Source organism: Atractosteus spatula, chromosome 10 (assembly GCF_055471065.1).
Source record: "Atractosteus spatula isolate fAtrSpa1 chromosome 10, fAtrSpa1.hap1, whole genome shotgun sequence".
Classification (NCBI taxonomy): domain Eukaryota; kingdom Metazoa; phylum Chordata; class Actinopteri; order Semionotiformes; family Lepisosteidae; genus Atractosteus; species Atractosteus spatula.
The window spans coordinates 5,619,572-5,641,834 of NC_142715.1; the positions used below are offsets into that span (position 1 = coordinate 5,619,572).

Here is a 22,263-nt window from a genome sequence, read left to right on the forward strand (position 1 = left end):
CCACACAATGATCACCCCAGAGTCTCTGCCCCAGGTGATTTGGGTTTTTTTGAGAGAGGGTAAAAAACTCTCTCTCGCTTGCCCTCCCCCCCCCTGTGTATTGTCTGTTTTTTTGTGCTGTCCTTTGACAAAACAAGGCTCGCCAGATAATGTGAATCGAAACCTGTTTTTCTAGCTTTTAAAGTCGTGCGATGTGGAAGCGGGAACACATCATTATATCTTACATATGAAAAATACATAATATAGCTCCCAAACAAACGCAAACGTGTTTTTAATAAGATGCTTTTATTCACTCATAATCCGACAATTTCAGGAAGACTAAGGAAGGACTAAGGGAATTGTCATCTGTTGTTGAAGCTCTGTGAGCTCGGTGACTTTTAGACCACTTGTTATCCCAGGTTGTTTGAATCGCCACAATTCAAATAGAGAAAAAAGAGCTGACTGACAAGATTTAAGATGTGGCTGTCAATGTTGGATTAAAAAAAACACATTGCCCGACATTTGTTGCATTGCTTGAAAAATAACTTTATTTTGAGAGACTGGATAAGTAATTCAAGTGTTTTTTTTAACTTCCTGAAAAACAACTAATAATTTCACTATATGTGCAAACGTTTTATGATATGTCGCTGTTGTGAATGTCTGTGGACATGTGCTGGCTGGACAGGAGGCTCTACTGTACACAGAGAGGGGCGAGAGGGGGGGACAAGCCGATACATACTCTTAGAGTTTGATTAATAGGGAATATAATATAAAAATATAGTACTAAAAATAAGATACACTCTACAGACATTCACAACAGCGACTGTCAGAAGATAGGACACAGCGACTCAGACACCCGCTGAATGGAAAGGGGCACTTTAATGTTCTGTATGGCTAATACTAAAGCCAATACTTTAATATTCTTTTCTGTATGTTTAACAATAGTGGGTACTGGCCTAATTCGGCCCTGCTCCCGTTGTTAGGTGTTAATGTGTTGTTGTTAAGTGTGAATTTGTACCCTGAGGTCTGACCATAACTCTGGTCTTGTCCAGATTGACTGTCAGCGCCCAGGTCTGACAGTACTGCTCCAGCAGTGACAGGTTCTGCCGCAGCCTCTGTTCTGTGGGTGACAGCAGGACCAGGTCGTCTGCAAAGAGCAGGAACTCGATTTCTGTAATTAATGCAGATCAGTAAATCAAGGGACAAAACAATTGTTGCGCCCGGCTCCTCAATGGGCTTTGACGTGCTAATACGTTGGTTTAACAGTCCGGGTGTGGCAAGCCTCTAATGTCTCCCGACTTTGGCAAAAGGAACCTGCCTTTCATTGGAAGACAATGAACATTCTAGCCGTACATGTGAATATAGCATAAATACACCAAGGGATCGGGTGAGCTCCCATCACAAAAAAAAACTGCGAGCCTGCACTACAGCGACCACAGTACAGTATGGAGACTAAGACCTTTTACGGGAAGAGACGGGGTGCTTCTGCCGCCCCAGCTTCCAAAGAGCGAAGGGTAAGCAAATACAGCAGACTTCATCTGAAATACGCGATTATATTGCATATTACAAGGTATTATTGCCGTTTTGAATTTTAAATTCAATTATAAATATTTCTTCGTAGCCTGTTCTTCAAGAAAACACCGCACGGGCGAAACGATCTTCGAAATCTACCACCAGGACAGTAAAAAAGAAAGCGGTAAGATGGATAAAAAGAAAAGTTTATTTTGACGTCTGTTCTGCGACTGATGAATACTACTGTATGACTTTATTTCTTACATGAATTATGTTATTTTGCCACAGGCCGTGGGTCTCTGCTCTCGGCCACTGGCCAGGTTGCTAACCTGTAGAAGCAGCACCTGTGTGGAGACTTTTCGGCAGCAGCGGGAGCAGTACGACGCATTACTGGGGAGGATTGGGAGGCTAGAGACACTCCTGAAAATGCAGAGGAAGGAGACAGTATGTTCCGCAATCAAATAGTTGAGCAGCTGTCTCCCAATAAGTGCTTCTCCCCGCCCTGCAGGTTGCAATACCTGGCGGAAGCTCTGCCCCCCGCAGAGCACACACCGCCTCAGGACACTCCATCCCGGCCTCTCCGCTCACCACCGCGCAGGAATTGGTTGATGCTGTCCCCGCCGTCTATCTCCCCTCAGGAAGCACTGTTTACAGAGCGGAATTCACAGATGCCAGTGGGACGAATAATTCTCCCAGATATCCAACTGTTACCCATCACTCAAGAGAAGGAGGGGGTTTGTACTTGCAGTGCATCGGCATAGACGGGAAAGCAAGAGCCGACCGCTACGCCGCCCTCGTGTTTCGAAATCTTGTGACTTTTGAAATTTACTGGGGGTGGACCACATCTGTAAATTTCGATGGGTCCAGAGGCAAAAGTGCCTTGCCTTGCAATCTCCGGGAAACCATTAGTAGCATGGTGAATTGGAGATTCTCAACCCTTACTTCGTGCGACTGGAAAAAAATTTGTGATCGGATCAACGAAATGCTTCGTAGAAGGAGGCGCTCTTTTCCTCTAGTCTAACAGTCTGTCCACAAACAAAACATTCCTGTTAGACAAGAGGAATGTAAAAAAAACAATTACTTTTTGTCAATGAAAACCGGTGTGTGTGTCACTCTCTGCTGAATGAATAAAAGCATTTTATTAAAAACGCGTTTGCGTTTGTCTGGTATTTACTTTGGTCCTTTTAACTGTTTTTCCATCTACTGTATTGCTTTGAGATGCCACTTTTAAAGGTGATATGTAAAATAATGTTTTTTATTATTGTAATAGAGAAACATGATCAGATTTTCCCCGGTTCAGAAAAAAAGATCTAAAGTATACTAGTTTGTCACTCTTCTCATCTCCTCTTTGCTAAATGGCTTTTGAATAGAGTCACATGAAGAGAGAGGTGAAACAGCCCTACACAGCCCTGTCGCAGTACACAAATATAATTATATCTTATTAATTTCTTTAGATACACGATTCTTTTAATACAGTCTTTGCTGTGCTCTTGAGGATCCTTGTGATATTTCGAGCTCTGATTGAATGATAAGTGTCGCAGTTGAAATAATTTTCGTAGTTAGAAATTATGAAACGCTCTGTTAAAAGCAAGGGAGTTTTTATGTCTGTTGCAGTAAAAGAAAATGCCTTACAAAGTAGGGCTTGGACAGATTCCAAGTGCATTTTTGCAATTTACGTTGCATTGTGCATTGTGCTGCTGTAATACAGTTTAAAATAATTCAAAGTCTAAACAGTATCAGCTTTATTTATGGGTTGCAATTTAAAAAAGTCAAAAACCGCACTCAAAATGCAATTTAGAGCTTTCTGGCAAGAGGAGACACCCAAATTAATAATGTAACATGCCACTGTTTGTGCATGAACAAGGTTATACTGCTATTTCCTTAGATACGCGATTAAAAAAAATAAAATGATGTTTGAATCCCTGGCGGAACACATTCCATAAGAATCAGCGCTTTTATATATCGACTTTAAAGGTGGCTTCTCAAAACGCTTTACAGGATAAAAACAACAATAACAGCAACAACAACAATATTGTATTTCATTGCACTTTGAAAACCAAGTAATAACTTAACTATATGTGCAAACGTTTTATGATATGTCACTGTTGTGAATGTCTGTGGAGTGTATCTTATTTGCCTGTCTGTCCTGGCTGTGCTCAATGGGTACAATCAGTGTTGGGTATTTACTTTGTTTTGAGATTTCACTTTTAAAGGTGATATATAAAATCAAGGCTTTAACTTGCTTTAACTCCGCAAGTCTGAGTTCTTGTGTCTGTCCTATCCGAACCCGAAAGTATTACAATATGTATCTTTATAGCAGGTGGTGTACAACTTTTTAGCATAGATTACACTTTTATAAAATGTATTTAAAAATAAAAACGATTACAATCTAATCTTACGTGTGATCCCAAGATCCCAAGAAATATAAATCTAAACGGGGAGAAAGTTATGCCGAAAGTGTATTAAGATACTTAGAAGACAAAGATATCAATTTATGTTGCATTTGTCTGATTGTGAATCAAAAAACGCGATTTAAATCAATATAAATGTTTATATTGTAACGCCTAGGTGACTATTCATTGTTATTAAAATGACTTAAATTCGATCATGTTGTGATATTTAGAAATATAAATTTGTTTGGTGCGAGTGAGGTTTTATTTAATCTCTGACCAAGGGAAATGTTTCATTTTTTCAAAGAAATGTTTGTTAAAAGAGAGTCATGGCTCTAGGGGGATTCAATCACAGACGGTGTGACGTGGGAGTCAGAAACCTAACCCACAGCGCCACCAGCAAGGTCACAGGTAAAGTGCTGAAAAAGCACTACAGAAACATTATCAACAGACAATGTACAGCGTGTACTATTCTTGTGTTGCGGTACATCAATATAATTACATTGTTATTAATTTCTTTAGATACGCGATTCCATATTATATTCCCTTTTAATCAAATTCTAAAAGTATGCTTGTTGACTCCAGTATAACGTTAGTTAAAGACTTCGATGCTTAAAATGTTTAGGGAGAAATGGAATACTGGTGTGTAGTTTTTCTTTAAAGTACCAAGACCAGCCATATACTGTATTTTTATGTTCCAAAATTAATATTGTTCATGGCCTTCACATGCGTTACAGTATGCTCCTATTCTTTTTATGCTCAGCTACTAAGATTTCCCTTCAGTGGTAAATTTCCATATAAATATTCAATACTAAAACGGGCACAGTAAAGACATTTACTGTAAATCTTTCTAAGACAGACCAACGGCCCACGAGTGCCCCTGTCAGTCAACCAATCACGTACCGTGGTATTTTGAGCCATCGTGCGTCACGATGCGCGACGCCGTAGCCAATTACCTCCGGTATGTATCTATACCGCGCACTTTGAATGGCTGCATCTGTACGACACCACGAACTGCGTGGCTGCAATAGGATCCCAGTTCGAAAGGAGTCGATGCCACTGCTGGTTCTCGGTTTCTTTTAGTTAGAGGTCCGGAGAAGCATTTCAAGCTGGTTACACTACTCCTTCCGGACATTCATTCCCTTTTCAAAGTCAGTCGTTTTGCTGTAGTCTGCATTATTTAGGCTGATTATCGAGGTTAGCCTTTATTTGGTCATGGGGGACTCGGTACTGTATGCTAATTCTAAAGACAGTTTCACCCGTTTTCTGATTGCTAGGTTCTGTACCAGTGCAGACATGTCAAACAGTGAATGGCTGTACCTCTATTGTATCCGTGCTCAATGAATGAAATCAGTAATAAATGAATATATGTATAGTTATACGAAAAACAAGTGGTTTATCGACTCATCTTCATTTGCAGATTTTGAGGCAGCTTCGATATTCGTTTTACAAATGTTTTTTTTTTTTTAATATGGGTCACACACATGCCATAGCAACAAAACATCTCTAGAGATGAGGCGATAGATCACCTTTCCATCCTCCAGGTTTTTCTCCCAAAGCCTACGGCACCAACGGCGACCCCTGCTGGCCGAGAGAGCAAAAGCTTGCAGCACCTGGTATTCCCAGGCAGTCTCCAATCCAAGTACTAACCAGGCCCGACCCTGCTTAGCTTCCAAGATCAGACGAGATATGGCGCGTTCAGGGTGGTGTGGCCGCAAGCAAAAGGAGCTGCGCCTGACTCGCTACTTGAAGCTGTGTGTGGCTGGGGCTCCGTGCCCCCCGAGCGGGACTGAAGGATCGTTCGTGTGCAACTCTTTGGAAAGGAGCCTCTTTCCAAATCGCATTGCGTGCCTGGATGTTGGCGAATGTGCTCCGAATGTGTTGACTTGTCCCGCACTGAAGGAGGACAAACAAACTGCACGGAGGAGCACAAGGTAAGTCTTCACAAGACAAAAACCTGCAGTGCACAGCACTCTGAAAACATTTCTGGGCTGTCGCGTGTTTATTTCAGCACATAAAGCGCACCAGTCCAACACGTCGGCCGGGCGCGCGGCGCCTCCGCCCTCTTGTGGCCTTGCGGCGTCAGAGCAAGAGGCTCCTTCTCGCTGCCTTTCCGCTGTGTTGCAGAGCCCCGAGAGGGAACCTGGAGTGCACACTTTGTGGGGGGCGGGGGACCGCGTTCGCGCTCTGCCCCCGGTCTCTTGCGCGAGTACTAAATCTCACGGCGCCAGCCAGCGGCCAGGAGACAAGTACAATATCGCGGGACAGGGGGGCCTCGTCATTGATTGTTACATATGAGAGGGGGATTAGGAGGAGACCCCGACTGATTGGTAAAGGGGAACACTAACACCAGAGTGACACCCCCGGCGTCTCTTTTTGAGAGACGCCCTGGGATTTCTTAAAGGCCAAGGAGGGTCGGGACCTCGGTTTTACGCCTCCCCCGAAGGAAGGCGCCTGTTTGTGCATCAGAGTGTCACCATCAGGATGCTGGGGCATAAGAAAGCCACACAGAGCGCAGGGTGAGCGCTCCCTACTGGTCCCAGTCACACCTCTTGCAGGAGCAGCAGCAACCTGAGCTTTTCTGGGGGGAATCTCCCATCCGGGTGCTGGCTAGGCTCACACCTGCTGGGCTGCCGTGGGTGAGTCCAGTCGAGAGCCGCAGGGTGAGATCTAGCCACCAGGAGAAACGATACAAGCGAAGGATTACTCGGCTCCCAGCACTTGAAAAGACCGACAAATGACTCGTTCACGCACGGAGCTGAATGTACCTGCATGTGTCGTGTCGTCTTCTTCCCCCGCCCCGCTGTGTTTGCTGTATTGTCTTTGAAGCCGGCCCCCGAGACGAGTCGGGTTGTTCCTGTGCCCCAATTAACACTTTACAGGTGCCATTCCCCGGCATCGTGGCCATTGTCGGTGGTCACACGCGATAAGATAAGGTGGAGGAGAGCGGGGCATGCCCAGCGCCAGACATTCAAGGAGGGGGCTGTGCGAGGTGAGGTGAGGTGCGACACGCAGGAGCCCCGACGCTGCTAATGCGGAGCACTTGTTGAACTGGCATTGAAAGGACGTGTGCGCACGGAGCGAGCCTTCCCTGCGGCGGAGCGTGGAAACTTTCTCCCCGCGCTGCAGGAGTTGTGTGCGCTGCAGTGGTGCCGAGAGAACAGCACAGAAGGCAGCAGGCTCTGGAGAGCGGGTAAGAGACGGAGCCTTGTGGGCAGGCGAGCAGGCCCGTTTTTTGGAAATTGCTGAAAAGGCTCCGGTGTTTGTTCGGTGTGTGGCAGGCTCTCGACACGAGCTTGCGTAGCGATCTGCCCGTCTGGTGTTATGCAAATGAGGCCGAATTGCGTCCCGGGACATGCTGCGAATGCGCATTGGCGACTGCAGATGTGTAGGAAACGGCGCGCTCGTTTTCTCGTTTTGCCCACACTTTTGAGTGTTAGTGTGGCGTGTGAGTGTGCGAAAGAATGGGCCCAGCAGGAGGCGGTGGCGTGCGGGGCGAGGAGCTGGCCTAGGCTGCGCGATTTGTGCTGTGGGTGCGGGCCGCTTGCAGGGGCTTGTACAACTCATACTTACCTGGCAGGGGAGATACCTTGATCAAGAAGGAGGTTCACCCAGGGGATGTGTTTGAGGCAAAAAGAGGTAAAGTTTCTGTCCTTGAGAAGATCAATTTGCAGCCTTTGACACAGAGAGAGAGGAATACAGTGCATGTTGTTATGTTCTCGGAACTGGCAAAGACGGAGGACATTCACACCTGGCTTAACCAGTACTGCACCGTCCACCATGGAACTGAGGTTAGAGATGTTGACGGTATAAAAACAGGAGAAAGGAAATTCAAGGTTCGCTTGCTACCGGACAACGTAAATGGAGGCTTAAGGCACCTGCCCTCTTCAGTCCGGCTGGGCGCCTGCAATGGCTATGTTTTTTATGTAGGACAACCAAAGGTGTGTCGGCGCTGTGGTGCTGTGGGACACCTGGCATCGTCCTGCACTGTGAAATGCTGCAAGACCTGTGGCAAACAGGGACATTTAGCCTCTGACTGTTCAATGCTGCCAAAGTGCGATTTATGTGGCTCGGAAGGACACGTTTTTAAGAACTGCCCTCACGCCTACGCCAATAAACTCAAAATGAGAAAGGATGAGGCAGTGCTTGTTTCAGCCAAACCGGCCCGAAAAGCCAAAGCAAAGTCAAACAAAGAACCCTGATGAAGGCTCATTCAGAGGATGGCTGGCAGGAAATTGGTAAGAAGAAAAAGAAAAAGAAGAAGGTAACAGGTGAGACAGAAGAGAAATGTGTTTTGTAAAGACTGGTTCCACTTTCTTATGTAATATGGCTCTAAACATAATTTCTCTTAACACCAGAGGTATCAATGACAGAGTTGAATGCCAGTCTGTCTTTGATTACCTCCAGCAGAGAGAGGGAGATGTGTTGATGTTGCAGGAGTGTGCTTTAGCCTATCAAGAGAGGTATAAAAGCTTTGAAGATAGGTGGGATAAAGGGCCTTCTGTTTGGTCAGGGGACAATAACAACAGAGCCTCTGGCGTGGCCATTCTTTTCAAAGGATGGGCTTTCAAATTGAAAAGTATTCAGAGGGTCATAGATGGCAGGTTGCTGTGTGTGGATGTGGAATGGGGGACCGTTAACCTGCGGCTAATCAATATCACCCTTTTAAAAAAGGACATCCGGAGCATAGCCGAAGAAAGTAGTCGAGGAGTGCTGTTAAGAAGCAGAGTGCAGTTCTTGGAAGAAAATGAGAAGTGTACTCGCTTCTTTTTCAGGAAAGTGGTAGGCTCCAAGTCTTTCATGGAAAGTGTAGTTGATGAGGAGGGACGAGAGAGAACAGAGCCAAGTGCTATCCTCTCCTGCACCGAGGCCTTCTACTCAAGACTGTACAGCTCTACAGAGGTAAAGGATGAAGAAATTCATTTTTTACCTCAAAGCTAGAAAACGTTTTGAGTGAAGAAGATAGGGAAGTACTTGAGAGGGATTTGACAGTAGAAGAGCTGAGACAGGCTATGGAGAGCTTACAGAAGGGGAAAACTCCGGGTGCTGACGGGCTCCCTAAAGAATTTTATTGCACCTTTTGGGATCTGCTTCAGGATCCGCTACTGCTCCTATTCGAGGAAAGCTATAAGACAGAATTGCTGCCTGACTCCTTAAGAGAAGGCACTATCTCTCTCTTGTTTAAGAAAGGAGCAAAGAATGACATAAAGAACTGGAGACCCCTCAGCCTGTTAGGTGTGGACACTAAGATCCTGTCCAAAGCCCTTTTCCTGTGCCTACAAAATGTAGTGGCCTCACTGGTAGGGAAAGAACAGACTTGTGGGATAGCAGGACACCTGATGAGCGACAACCTGGCCTTGTTGAGGGATGTCTGTCTGTACTCGGAGGATCGCTCCCTCCCTCTGTGCATTTTAGGTGTAGACCTAGAAAAGGCCTTTGACCGCCTAAACCGGCAGTACTTAACATCGGTACTTGAGCACATGAAGTTTGGCCCCATCATGAGAAAGTGGATTAACCTGCTGTACACAGGTAGCAACAGCAGAGTAATGGTTAATGGTAATAGATCATGCCCCTTTGAAGTCTGTTCAGGGGTGAGGCAGGGCTGCCCATTATCCCCCTTGTTATTCGTTTTGGCTATGGAGCCCTTAGCCTGTGCCTTGCGCCAGGATCAGGCCATTAATGGGATACCAGTGCCTGGAAGTGGGGGAGGAGAAGTAAAGACATCTCTATACATGGATGATGTCACCCTGCTCCTCTCTGACAATACCTCAATTAGCAGAGCTCTGCAGTGCTGTGATCGTTTCTCTTTTGCTTCCTCTGCAAAAATTAACACATCTAAGAGTGAGATTTTTTATCAGAACTGGAGGGAGTCAAAAGAAGGACATGATCTCAGGCTGCAAGAGAAGAGAATTAAGGTCCTGGGGGTGTATTTTGGAGAAGAGATGGGAACAGTAAATTGGCAGAACAAATTTCCAATCTTAAACAAAAAACTGATGCAATGGAAGGACCGAGACCTCACCATGACAGAGAAGGTGCTGGTCATCAAAGCCGAGCTCTTGCCTGTCTTGAATTTTCTGGCTTCTACCTTCCCAATCCCACACCGTGTTGCGGCGGTGCTGAGGAGATTGATGTTTCAATTTCTATGGGGTGGGAAGCAGGAAAGACTCAGAAGGGAAATAATGTACAGGCCACTACCCTCAGGGGGGAAGTCTGTCCCAGATATTGCTACAAAGCTGCTGTGCATTTTCCTGGCCTCTGTGCTGAGAGGCTTTGCAACAGCACCTGCAGCGCGTACCTGGACTTATTTTTCCAGGCTCTGGGTAGGTAGGGAGGTGTTCAGAGTGTGGGGTGTCAGACCCAAGCTGGATGTCCCACTCTCTGACACATGCCCTGCAAATTATGGGACAGTTCAAAGTTTTCTAAGATCTCACCCAATTGGCCATATTCCCCTCCAAGATGTCAGCGTAAAAAAAACTGGAAGATTTCGTTGCACCCCAGAACAATAGGCAGACCCCTTTGGGCATTTTAACATCAGCCCAAACAAGGAAGGTGTGGAAACACACATCCTCTAAGTTTCTGTGCAACATTCACAGAGATTTAGCCTGGAGTGCCGTCCACCAGTGCTTACCGGTACGAACTTTCTTGTACCGTAGGGGCCTCACCCCCAGCCCTCGCTGCGTTAGGGTGGGCTGCGGCGAGGAGGAGACTGTGACCCATCTCCTGTGGTCCTGCTTTTTTGCTAAGGCCTTCTGGGCACAGTTTGAAGATTGGTTGCAAGCTCTCTCGCCCCAATTTACCCTGACCGCTGCTTTCGTCATATACGGCATCTCTCCTGTCAAACTTCCTCCTGACGTGTCTGACAGGATCTGGGCCGTGGTGAACAGTGGGAAAGACGCCCTGTGGACAGTGAGGAACATGGGGCTGTTCAAAGGCATCGAGGTCCCAGTCAAGGCAGCAGGTAGCCTGGCCCTGTTCATCACCCGAGAGAACTATTACCTCAGAGATCTGTGGAGAGAAGGGAGGGAGGAAGCAGAAAATCTGTGGGAAATAGAGAGCATAGGTCAATATCTCAAGAAACTGTGAAAAACATTATCATGTTTAAGTAAAGAATGTGATTTGCACCAGAAAAAAAGAAATTGTTGCTATGTAACTGGTACCGTGTCAAAATGTAATGAGATGTGATCATATATACTGTTTTAAGTATGTATATTAATGTAAAGCTTTCTAATTTCTGATGTCCTGTATTTTTTTTGTGAAAAGAAAATAAAGTTCTTAAATCGGTTCACCCAGGGCGAGGCTCGGCCATTGCACTCCGGCTGTGCTGACCCCTGCGAATTCCCCAAATGTGGGAATCTCGACTGCATCATTTCTGGTAGTTGGGGACTGCGTTCGCGCTCTCCCCTGATGTGCTTGGTCCAATATCAGATACAGAAGAGTTACGACACCACGAGCTGCGATAGGATCCCAGTTCGAAAGGAGTCGATGCCACTGCCGGTTCCCGGTTTCTTTTAGTTAGAGGTCCGGAGAAGCATTTCAAGCTGGTTACACTACTCCTTCCGGACATTCATTCCCTTTTCAAAGTCAGTCGTTTTGCTGTAGTCTGCATTATTTAGGCTGATTATCGAGGTTAGCCTTTATTTGGTCATGGGGGACTCGGTACTGTATGCTAATTCTAAAGACAGTTTCACCCGTTTTCTGATTGCTAGGTTCTGTACCAGTGCAGACATGTCAAACAGTGAATGGCTGTACCTCTGTTGTATCCGTGCTCAATGAATGAAATCAGTAATAAATGAATATATGTATAGTTATATGAAAAACAAGTGGTTTATCGACTCATCTTCATTTGCAGATTTAGAGGCAGCTTCGATATTCCTTTTACAAACGTTTTTTTTTTTTATATGGGTCACACACATGCCATAGCAACAAAACATCTGTAGAGATGAGACTATAGATCACCTTTCCATCCTCTAGGTTTTCCCCCCAAAGCCTACGGCACCAACGGCAACTCCTGCTGGCCGAGAGCAAGAGCTTGCAGCACCTAGTATTCCCAGGCAGTCTCCCATCCAAGTACTAACCAGGCCCGACCCTGCTTAGCTTCCAAGGTCAGACAAAATCAGGCACGTTCAAGGTGGTGCGGCCACAAGCAGAAACAGCACCACCTGACTCGCTACTTGAAGCTGTGTGTGGCTGGGGCTCCGTTCCCCCCGAGCGGGACTGAAGGATCGATCATGTGCAACTCTTTGGAAAGGAGCCTCTTTCCAAATCGCGTTGCATGCCTGGATGTTGGCGAATGTGCTCCCTTGTGCTGGCTTGTCCCGCACTGGAGGAGGACAAACAAACTGCACGGAGGAGCACAAGGCAAGTCTTCACAAGACAAAAACCTCCAGTGCACAGCACTCTGAAAACATTTGTGGGCTGTCGCGTGTTTATTTCAGCACATAAAGCGCACCAGTCCAACACGTCGGCCGGGCGCGCGGCGCCTCCGCCCTCTTGTGGCCTTGCGGCGTCAGAGCAAGAGGCTCCTTCTCGCTGCCTTTCCGCTGTATTGCAGAGCCCCGAGAGGGAACCTGGAGCGCACACTTTGTGGGGGGCGGGGGACCGCGTTCGCGCTCTGCCCCCGGTCTCTTGCGCAAGTACTAAATCTCACGGCGCCAGCCAGCGGCCAGGAGACAAATACAATATCGCGGGACAGGGGGGCCTCGTCATTGATTGTTACATATGAGACGGGGATTAGGAGGAGACCCCGACTGATTGGTAAAGGGGAACACTAACACCAGAGTGACACCCCCGGCGTCTCTTTTTGAGAGACGCCTTGGGATTTCTTAATGGCCAAGGAGGGTCGGGACCTCGGTTTTACGCCTCCCCCGAAGGACGGCGCCTGTTTGTGCAGCAGAGTGTCGCCATCAGGATGCTGGGGCATAAGAAAGCCACACAGACCGCAGGGTGAGCGCTCCCTACTGGTCCCAGTCACACCTCTTGCAGGAGCAGCAGTAACCTGAGCTTTTCCAGGGGGAATCTCCCATCCGGGTGCCGGCTAGGCTCACACCTTCTGGGCTGCCGTGGGTGAGCTCAGTCGAGAGTCGCAGGGTGAGATCTAGTCACCGGGGAGAAACGATACAAGCGAAGGATTACTCGGCTCCCAGCACTTGAAAAGACCGACAAATGACTCGTTCCCGCCGGAGCTGAAACTACCTGCATGTGTCGTGTCATCTTCTTCCCCCGCCCCGCTGTGTTTGCTGTATTGTCTTTGAAGCCGGCCCCCGAGACGAGACGGGCTGTTCCTGTGCCCCAATTAACACTTTACAGGTGCCATTCCCCTGTGTTGTGGCCATTGTCGGTGGTCACACACTCTATTATTATTATTATTATTATTATTATTATTATTGAGAGACAGGCTCACTGTCTGTTCCTCAGGCTGGGACAGGAGATCACAAACTGTATTTTTATTATTGAGAGACGGGCTGATTTTCTGTTCCCCAGGCTGGGACAGTGGATCACACACTATATTATTATTACTGAGAGACAAGCTCACTTTCTGTTCCCCAGACTGGGACAGAAGAAAACACACTGTATTATTATTGAGAGACAAGCTCACTCTCTGTTGCTCATGCTGGGACAGGAGATCACACTCTTTATTATTATTACTGAGAGACAGGCTCTCTGCCTGTATCTCAGGCTGGGACAGGAGATCAAACAGTTTTATTAATATAATTGAGAGATAGGCTTCCTGTCTCTTCCTTTGGGCTGGGACAGGACATCACACACTGTATTATTATTATTGAGAGACAGGCTCACTGTCTGTTCCTCAAGCTGGGACAGGAGATCACACACTGGATTACCATTATTAAGAGACAGGTTTACTGTCTGATCCCCTGGCTGGAACAGGAGATCACACACTGTATTATTATTATTGAGTGGCTGGCTCACTGTCTCTTCCTCAGGCTGGGACAGGAGGTCACACACTGTATTATTAATATTATTATTAAGACACAGGCTCACTGTCGGTTCCTCAGGCTGGGACAGGAGATCACAAACTGTATTTTTATTATTGAGAGACAGGCTCACTGTTCCTCAGGCTGCGACAGGAGATCACACTGTATTATTATTATTGAGAGTCTGGCTCACTGTTCCCCAGGCTGGTACAGGAGGTCACACACTGTATTATTCTTATTGAGGGACAGGCTCACTGTCTGTTCCTCAGGCTGGGACAGGAGATCACACACTGTATTTGTATTATTGAGAGACAGGCTCACTGTTCCTCAGGCTGGGAGAGGAGATCACACTGTATTATTATTATTGAGAGTCTGGCTCACTGTTCCCCAGGCTGGGGCAGGAGGTCACACACTGTATTATTATTATTGATAGGCAGGCTCACTGTCTCTTTCTCAGGCTGGGACAGGAGGTCACACACTGTATTTTTATTATTTTGAGAGACTGGCTCACTGTCTATTCCTCAGGCTTGGACAGGAAGTCACACACTGTATTTTTATTATTGAGAGACAGGCTCACTGTCTGTTCCTCACGCTGGGACAGGAGATCACACACTGTATTATTATTTTTGAGTGGCAGGCTCACTGTCTCTTCCTCAGGCTGGGACAGGAGGTCACACACTCTATTATTATTATTTTTATTATTATTGAGAGACAGGCTCGCTGTCTGTTCCTCAGGCTGGGATAAGATTTCACACACTGTATTATTATTATTGAGAGACAGGCTCACTGTTCCTCAGGCTGGGACAGGAGGTCACACACTATATTATTATTATAGAGAGACAAGCTCATTTTCTGTTCCTCAGGCTGGGACAGGAGATCACACAGTTTATTCATATTATTGTTGAGAGACGTGCTCACTGTCTGGTCCTCTGGGTGGGGCAGGAAATGACACACTGTATTATTATTATTGAGAGACAGGCTCACTGTCTGTTCCTCAGGCTGGGATAGGAGGTCACACACTGTATTATTATTATTGAGAGACAGGCTCACTGTTCCTCAGGCTGGGACAGGAGGTCACACACTATATTATTATTATAGAGAGACAAGCTCATTTTCTGTTCCTCAGGCTGGGACAGGAGATCACACAGTTTATTCATATTATTGTTGAGAGACATGCTCACTGTCTGGTCCTCTGGATGGGGCAGGAAATGACACACTGGATTATTATTATTGAGAGACACGTTTACTGTCTGTTCTCCAGGCTGGGACAGGAGATCACACACTGTATTATTAATATTGAGAGACAGGCTCACTGTTCCTCAGGCTGGGACAGGAGATCACACTGTATTATTATTATTGAGAGACAAGCTCACTGTTCCTCAGGCTGGGACAGGAGATGACACACTGTATTATTATTATTGAAAGACAGCCTCACTTTTCCTCAGGTTGAGACAGGAGGTCACACACTGTATTATTATTATTGAGAGACATGCTCACTGTTTGTTCCTCAGACTGGGACAGGACATTCCACACAAGGTTATTATTATTGAGAGAAAGGTACACTGTCTGTTCCTCAGGCTAAGACAGGAGATCACACACTGTATTATTATTATTGAGAGACAGGCTCCCTGTTACTCAGGCTGGGACAGGAGATCACACTGTATTACTATTATTGAGAGACAGGCTCACTGTTCCTCAGGCTGGGACAGGAGGTCACACACTGTATTATTATTGAGAGACATGCTCACTGTTTGTTCGTCAGACTGCGACAGGACATTCCACACAAGGCTATTATTATTGAGAGACAGGTTCACTGTCTGTTCCTCACGCTAAGACAGGAGATCACACACTGTATTATTATTATTGAGAGACAGGCTCGCTGTTCCTCAGGTTGGGACAGGAGATGACACACTGTATTATTATTATTGAGAGACAGGCTCGCTGTTCCTCAGGCTAGTACAGGAGATCACGCAGTGTATTCTTATTATTGAGATACAGGCTCACTGTCTGTTCCTCAGGCTGGGACAGGAAGTCACACACTGTATTATTATTATTGAGATACAGGCTCACTGTCTGTTCCTTAGGCTGGGACAGGAGATCACACTTTATTATTATTACTGAGAGACAAGCTCACTGATCCTCAGGTAGGGACAGCAGATTACACACTGTATTATTATTATTGAAAGACAGGCTCACTGTTCCTCAGGCTGGGACAGGAGGTCACACACTATATTATTATTATAGAGAGACAGGCTCGCTGTCTGTTCCTCAGGCTAGTATAGGATATCACGCACTGTATTATTATTATTGAGAGACAAGCTCACTGTCTGTTCCTCAGGCTAGGACAGGAGATCACATTGTATTATTATTATTGAGAGACAAGCTCACTGTTCCTCTGGTAGGGACAGGAGATTACACACTGTATTATTATTATTGAGAGACAGGCTCACTTTCTGTTCCTCAGGCTGGGACAGGAGATCACACAGTTTATTCATATTATTGTTGAGAGACATGCTCACTGTTTGGTCCTCTGCGTGGGGCAGGAAATGACACACTGTATTATTATTATTGAGAGACAGGCTCGCTATCTGTTCTTCAGTCTAGTACAGGAGATCACGCACTGTATTATTATTATTGAGATACAGGCTCACTGTCTGTTCCTCAGGCTGTGAAAGTAGATCATACTGTATTATTATTATTGAGAGTCTGGTTCACTGTTCCTCAGGCTGGGACAGGAGGTCACACACTGTATTATTATTGAGAGACATGCTCACTGTTTGTTCATCAGACTGGGACAGGACATTCCACACAAGGCTTTTATTATTGAGAGACAGGTTCACTGTCTGTTCCTCACACTAAGACAGGAGGTCACACACTGTATTATTATTATTGAGAGACAGGCTCGCTGTTCCTCAGGTTGGGACAGGAGATGACACACTGTATTGTTATTGTTGAGAGACAGGCTCGCTGTTCCTCAGGCTGGGACAGGAGGTCACACACTTTATTATTATTATTGAGTGACAGGCTCACTGTCTATTTCTCAGGCTGGGACAGGATGTCACACAGTGAATTATTATTATTATTGAGAGACAGGTTCACTGTCTGTTCCTCAGGCTGGGACAGGAGATCATACTATATTATTATTATTGAGAGACAAGCTCACTGTTCCTCATGCTGGGACAGGAGATCACACTGTATTATTATTATTGAGAGACTAGCTCACTGTTCCTCAGGCTGCGACAGTAGATCACACTGTATTATTATTGTTGAGAGACAGGCTCACTGTTCCTCAGGCAGGGACAGGAGATCACACTGTATTATTATTATTGAGAGACAGGCTCACTGTTCCTCAGGCTGGGACAGGAGGTCACACACTTTATTATTATTATTGAGAGACAGGCTCACTGTCTGTTCCTCAGGCTGGGACAGGAGATCACACTGTATTATTATTATTGAGAGACAAGCTCACTGTTCCTCAGGTAGGGATAGGAGATTACACACTGTATTATTATTATTGAGAGACAAGCTCACTGTTCCTCAGGCTAGGACAGGAGGTCACACACTATATTATTATTATAGAGAGACAAGCTCACTTTCTGTTCCTCAGGCTGGGACAGGAGATCACACAGTTTATTCATATTATTGTTGAGAGACATGCTCACTGTCTGGTCCTCTGGGTGGGGCAGGAAATGACACACTGTATTATTATTATTGAGAGTCAGACTCACTGTCTGTTCCTCAGGCTATGACTAGAGATCACACACTGGATTATTATTATTGAGAGACTGGTTTACTGTCTGTTCCCCAGGCTGGGACAGGAGATCACACACTGTCTTATTAATATTGAGAGACAGGCTCACTGTTCCTCAGGCTGGGACAGGAGATCACACTGTATTATTATTTTTGAGAGACAAGCTCACTGTTCCTCAGGCTGGGACAGGAGATGACACACCGTATTATTATTATTGAAAGACAGCCTCACTTTTCCTCAGGTTGGGACAGGAGGTCACACACTGCATTATTATTATTGAGAGACATGCTCACTGTTTGTTCCTCAGACTGGGACAGGACATTCCACACAAGGTTATTATTATTGAGAGACAGGTACACTGTCTATTCCTCAGGCTAAGACAGGAGATCACACACTGTATTATTATTATTATTGAGAGACAGGCTCAATGTTACTCAGGCTGGGACAGGAGATCACACTGTATTATTATTATTAAGAGACAAGCTCACTGTTCCTCAGGCTTGGACAGGAGATGACACACTGTATTATTATTATTGAGAGACAGGCTCGCTGTTCCTCAGGCTGGGACAGGAGGTCACACACTTTATTATTATTATTGAGAGACAGGTTCACTGTCTGTTCCTCAGGCTGGGACAGGAGATCATACTATATTATTATTATTGAAAGACAAGCTCACTGTTCCTCATGCTAGGACAGAAGATCACACTGTATTATTATTATTGACAGATAAACTCACTGTTCCTCAGGCTGGGACAGTAGATCACACTGTATTATTATTGTTGAGAGTCTGGCTTACTGTCCCCCAAGCTTGGACAGGAGGTCACACACTGTATTATTATTATTGAGAGACAGGCTCACTGTCTGTTCCTCAGGCTGGGACAAAAAGTCACGCACTGTATTATTATTATTGAGAGACAGGCTCACTGTCTGTTCCTCTGGATGGGACTGGAGATCATACTGTATTATTATTATTGAGAGTCTGGCTCACTGTTCCTCAGGCTGGGACAGGAGGTCACACACTGTATTATTATTATTGAGAGACAGGCTCACTGTCTGTTCCTCAGGCTGGGACAGGAAGTCACACACTGTATTATTATTATTGAGAGACAGGCTCACTGTCTGTTCCTCTGGATGGGACTGGAGATCACGCACTATTCTATTATTATTGAGAGACATGCTCATTTTTTGTTCCTCAGACTGGGACAGGACATTCCACACTAGGTTATTATTATTGAGAGACAGGCTCACTGTTTGTTCCTCAGGCTGGGACAGGAAGTCACATACTGGATTATTATTATTGAGAGACAGCCTCACTGTTCCTCAGGCTGGTACAGGAGATCACAATGTATTATTATTATTGAGAGTCTGGCTCACTGTTCCCCAGGCTGGGACAGGAGGTCACACACTTTATTATTATTATTGAGAGACAGGCTCACTGTCTGTTCTTCAGGCTGGGACAGGAGATCACACTGTATTATTATTATTGAGAGACAGGCTCGCTGTTCCTCAGGCTGGGACAGGAGGTCACACACTTTATTATTATTATTGAGAGACAGGTTCACTGTCTGTTCCTCAGGCTGGGACAGGAGATCATACTATATTATTATTATTGAAAGACAAGCTCACTGTTCCTCAGGCTGGGACAGTAGATCACACTGTAGTATTATTGTTGAGAGTCTGGCTTACTGATCCCCAAGCTGGGACAGGAGGTCACTCACTGCATTATTATTATTGAGAGACAGGCTTGTTGTCTGTTCCACAGGCTAGTACAGGAGATCAAGCACTGTATTATTATTATTGAGATACAGGCTCACTGTCTGTTCCCCAGGCTGGGACAGGAGATCACACACTATATTATTATTATTGAGAGACAGGCTCACTGTTCCTCAGGCTGGGACAGGAGATGACACACTATATTATTTTTATAGAGAGACAGGCTCACTGTTCCTCAGGCTGGGACAGGAGGTCACACACTGTATTATTATTATTGAGTGACAGGCTCAATGTCTGTTCCTCAGGCTGGGACAGGAAGTCACACACTGGATTATTATTATTGAGAGACAGGCTCACTGTTCCTCAGGCTGGTACAGGAGATCACAATGTATTATTATTACTGAGAGTCTGGCTCACTGTTCCCCAGGCTGGGACAGGAGGTCACACACTGTATTATTATTATTATTGAGAGACAGGTTCACTGTGTAGCGGCGAGGCTTAATAATAAGGCAGAATTAAGTGTTTCTGAGCTTCCCAAATGAGGCCCCATTTCTCTGTTCATCTCTGTGGTGCAGCCACAGAGAGACCATTAGTGCAGGGTGATTTAAGGTCCTAGGACAGCTCCCAAAGGGGGATGCACTTAGCTAAGCCTGGCTATCATGATCAATGGTCATCCATTGGCGCCTATCTGTCTAGGGAGTGCCAGATGGACATCTGGACTGCATTCCTAGGTGTCAGGAGTAAGTGACTCATATCTCACCTTGATCAACCAATCAGGGACTGGTAGGGCCGAGTAACCCATGTGGGATGCCCATGGAACTTTCAGCCAATCGACGAGCTGAAGTTCCTCCAGGTAAAAACAGGCAACACAGAGAGCCTGAGAGATTCAAAAGATTCAGAGAGATTCAGGGATTCAGGAGACTTCTGTGGACTTTTCTAAAGGGAATTCAAAGGAGAATTCCAGGGCAGGACAACCCAGGAGCAGAAGGCTCCCAAGGGATGGACATTCTCGCAGCGCGCCTCCTGACCATCCTGAGACTCAGCCCGGACAACCACGGAACGGCCAGTGTGTCCGAGTGCCAGAACTTTCCTTTGTTCTAAGAGTCTAGAGCGGAGGTTGCCAGAGAGTAACCAGAGGATCCACCCGAGGTTAGCAACAGCAGCAGGCCTCGTGAACAGGTCGGAACTGTGGACAGCTGAATCACTATTCAGAACTAGCGCTTCATCAGGAACGAACTGGTCCTCTTCCTGACTTGCTGGGACCCACAGTCATCTTTTCTCCTGTGCACAAACTTTGCTAGTTAAAGCCAACACTAACTATCCGGTCAGTGAGCATCAGCAGCGCACCGTCGCAAGCCGCACAGCACAGCCTGGCACAGAGCCAGAGAGCGCGGATTGGACAGCAACAGCCTGCAACTGTTTCTTTGTGCCCGCTGGAGATCTGAATCCCCAGAAATTGGATGAGTATTCAACTTCAATGCATTACAGCTCGAGAATTCAATTGTTATCCAAACCAGTTGATATCAATTTAATTCCTAAGAGTTATGTACTTGTTTTGAGTATCTAATGTAGAAGTTATAACCAAGTTCATTTACGAAACGGTCTAAATGAATGATATACTGAACGTATGTCCTCTTGATATATGTAACTCTTTGTAACTGAATGAATATATATCTTTTGTATTCTGATAACCCTCTCGATAAGATCTGTTAGGTTTATATGCATATTCTATGTATTAATAAATGTATCCTCGTGTATTAGTACCTGTGTGTGTGCGTTGTTTGAGTTATATCGCATGGTTGGATTCTAAAGCCATCAAAAGAATCAATTTTGTGATTTACTGCTACAATTAATAATTGTCACAGTAAATGCCCAAACCCTACAGAACTGGTGCCTTCAGAGAGCCACTACATTTACATTTTGGCTATGATTACATATTTGGCGTCCCTGAACGGCTATGAAACATTACATTTTTGGCGTCCCTGGGTGGGCGTGGCAAGACTGAAATGAGTCAACCAAGCGGAATAATTCAATATAAAACGCCGCGGGTTTCAAACACGACAATACAGTGTGCTGAAAGCCGAAAGGAAAAAAGTTCCCCTTGCTCTTTAAGCAGTGCTTGATTGTTTTGTGATCTTTTGCAATCTACCGGGTTGATTGCATACTTGATCTTGTGGTTTTCTGTGGTAAAACTGTGATTTCGTACTTAAAAGTAATACTCTTTAAGTTTAACGATGGTTGCTAAAAGGTCTGAATTCGAGTCGCTATTAAGCACTCTCTCTAGCAGCGACAAGTCTGACCACGATCTCTTCCATATCTCCGTCAGCGGAGAAGCTAGAAGAATAAATCTCCATTCTCTGAGAGAGCTAGCGAAGGACATAGAGAGATTTGACCCCGCAGTGTCAGAGAATAATATCGAGAGTTATATTCAGGACCTCAGGTATACCCTGCAGTACCTGCCAAATGCCACAGAACAGGAGAAAGTGTTTCTGGTCAGGAAAACTACCAGCAGAGCTGTACATGAGTGGATGGCTAGGCAGATGAAAAAAGTCTGTAATGACTTTGAACAGCTTTGTCATGCACTTATCGAAGAATACAGTGCGTTCATTGACCCGACTGCCGCGATAGCCGCCGCCCTTAACATTAAGCACGAGAGAGCAGAGTCCCCTCGCGAATATTACGAGAGACTTAGACGAACTTATTTTGCAGGGCGAAATGATGAGGGTTGCGAAGAGAACACACATTTCAAGGGTTTATTCATTGCGAATCTCCACCCGTCAGTCAGAAAGATGATCTTAATGCATACAGATGCACAGACCATGAAAATGACTGATATTAAGAGATTCCTGCAGAAAGCCTGGGAGTATGATGTCCAAAGTCGCTCTGAGCAAAAAGCTGCTAAAGCGACTGTGTTCGCCGTCAGAGCCAGCAGGGTTAATTCCCTCCTGCTCGAAGGAGCACAGGCTCCTGAGCTGGCTAAGCCCTG

The 22,263-nt window shown here is 45.7% G+C and overlaps 1 non-coding gene and 2 pseudogenes across 1 annotated transcript; 1 reads left to right on the plus strand and 2 right to left on the minus strand.

Annotated features, from left to right (window-relative positions):
- Nucleotides 1-5,482: 5,482 nt before the first annotated feature.
- Nucleotides 5,483-5,601, minus strand: LOC148824566 (5S ribosomal RNA; annotated as a pseudogene).
- Nucleotides 5,602-11,122: 5,521 nt separating this feature from the next.
- On the plus strand, nucleotides 11,123-11,285 carry LOC148824567 (U1 spliceosomal RNA). Its single transcript, XR_016092345.1, has one exon. It is a non-coding gene; the product is annotated as a U1 spliceosomal RNA (small nuclear RNA).
- Nucleotides 11,286-11,907: 622 nt separating this feature from the next.
- On the minus strand, nucleotides 11,908-12,026 carry LOC148824568 (5S ribosomal RNA; annotated as a pseudogene).
- Nucleotides 12,027-22,263: the final 10,237 nt, after the last annotated feature.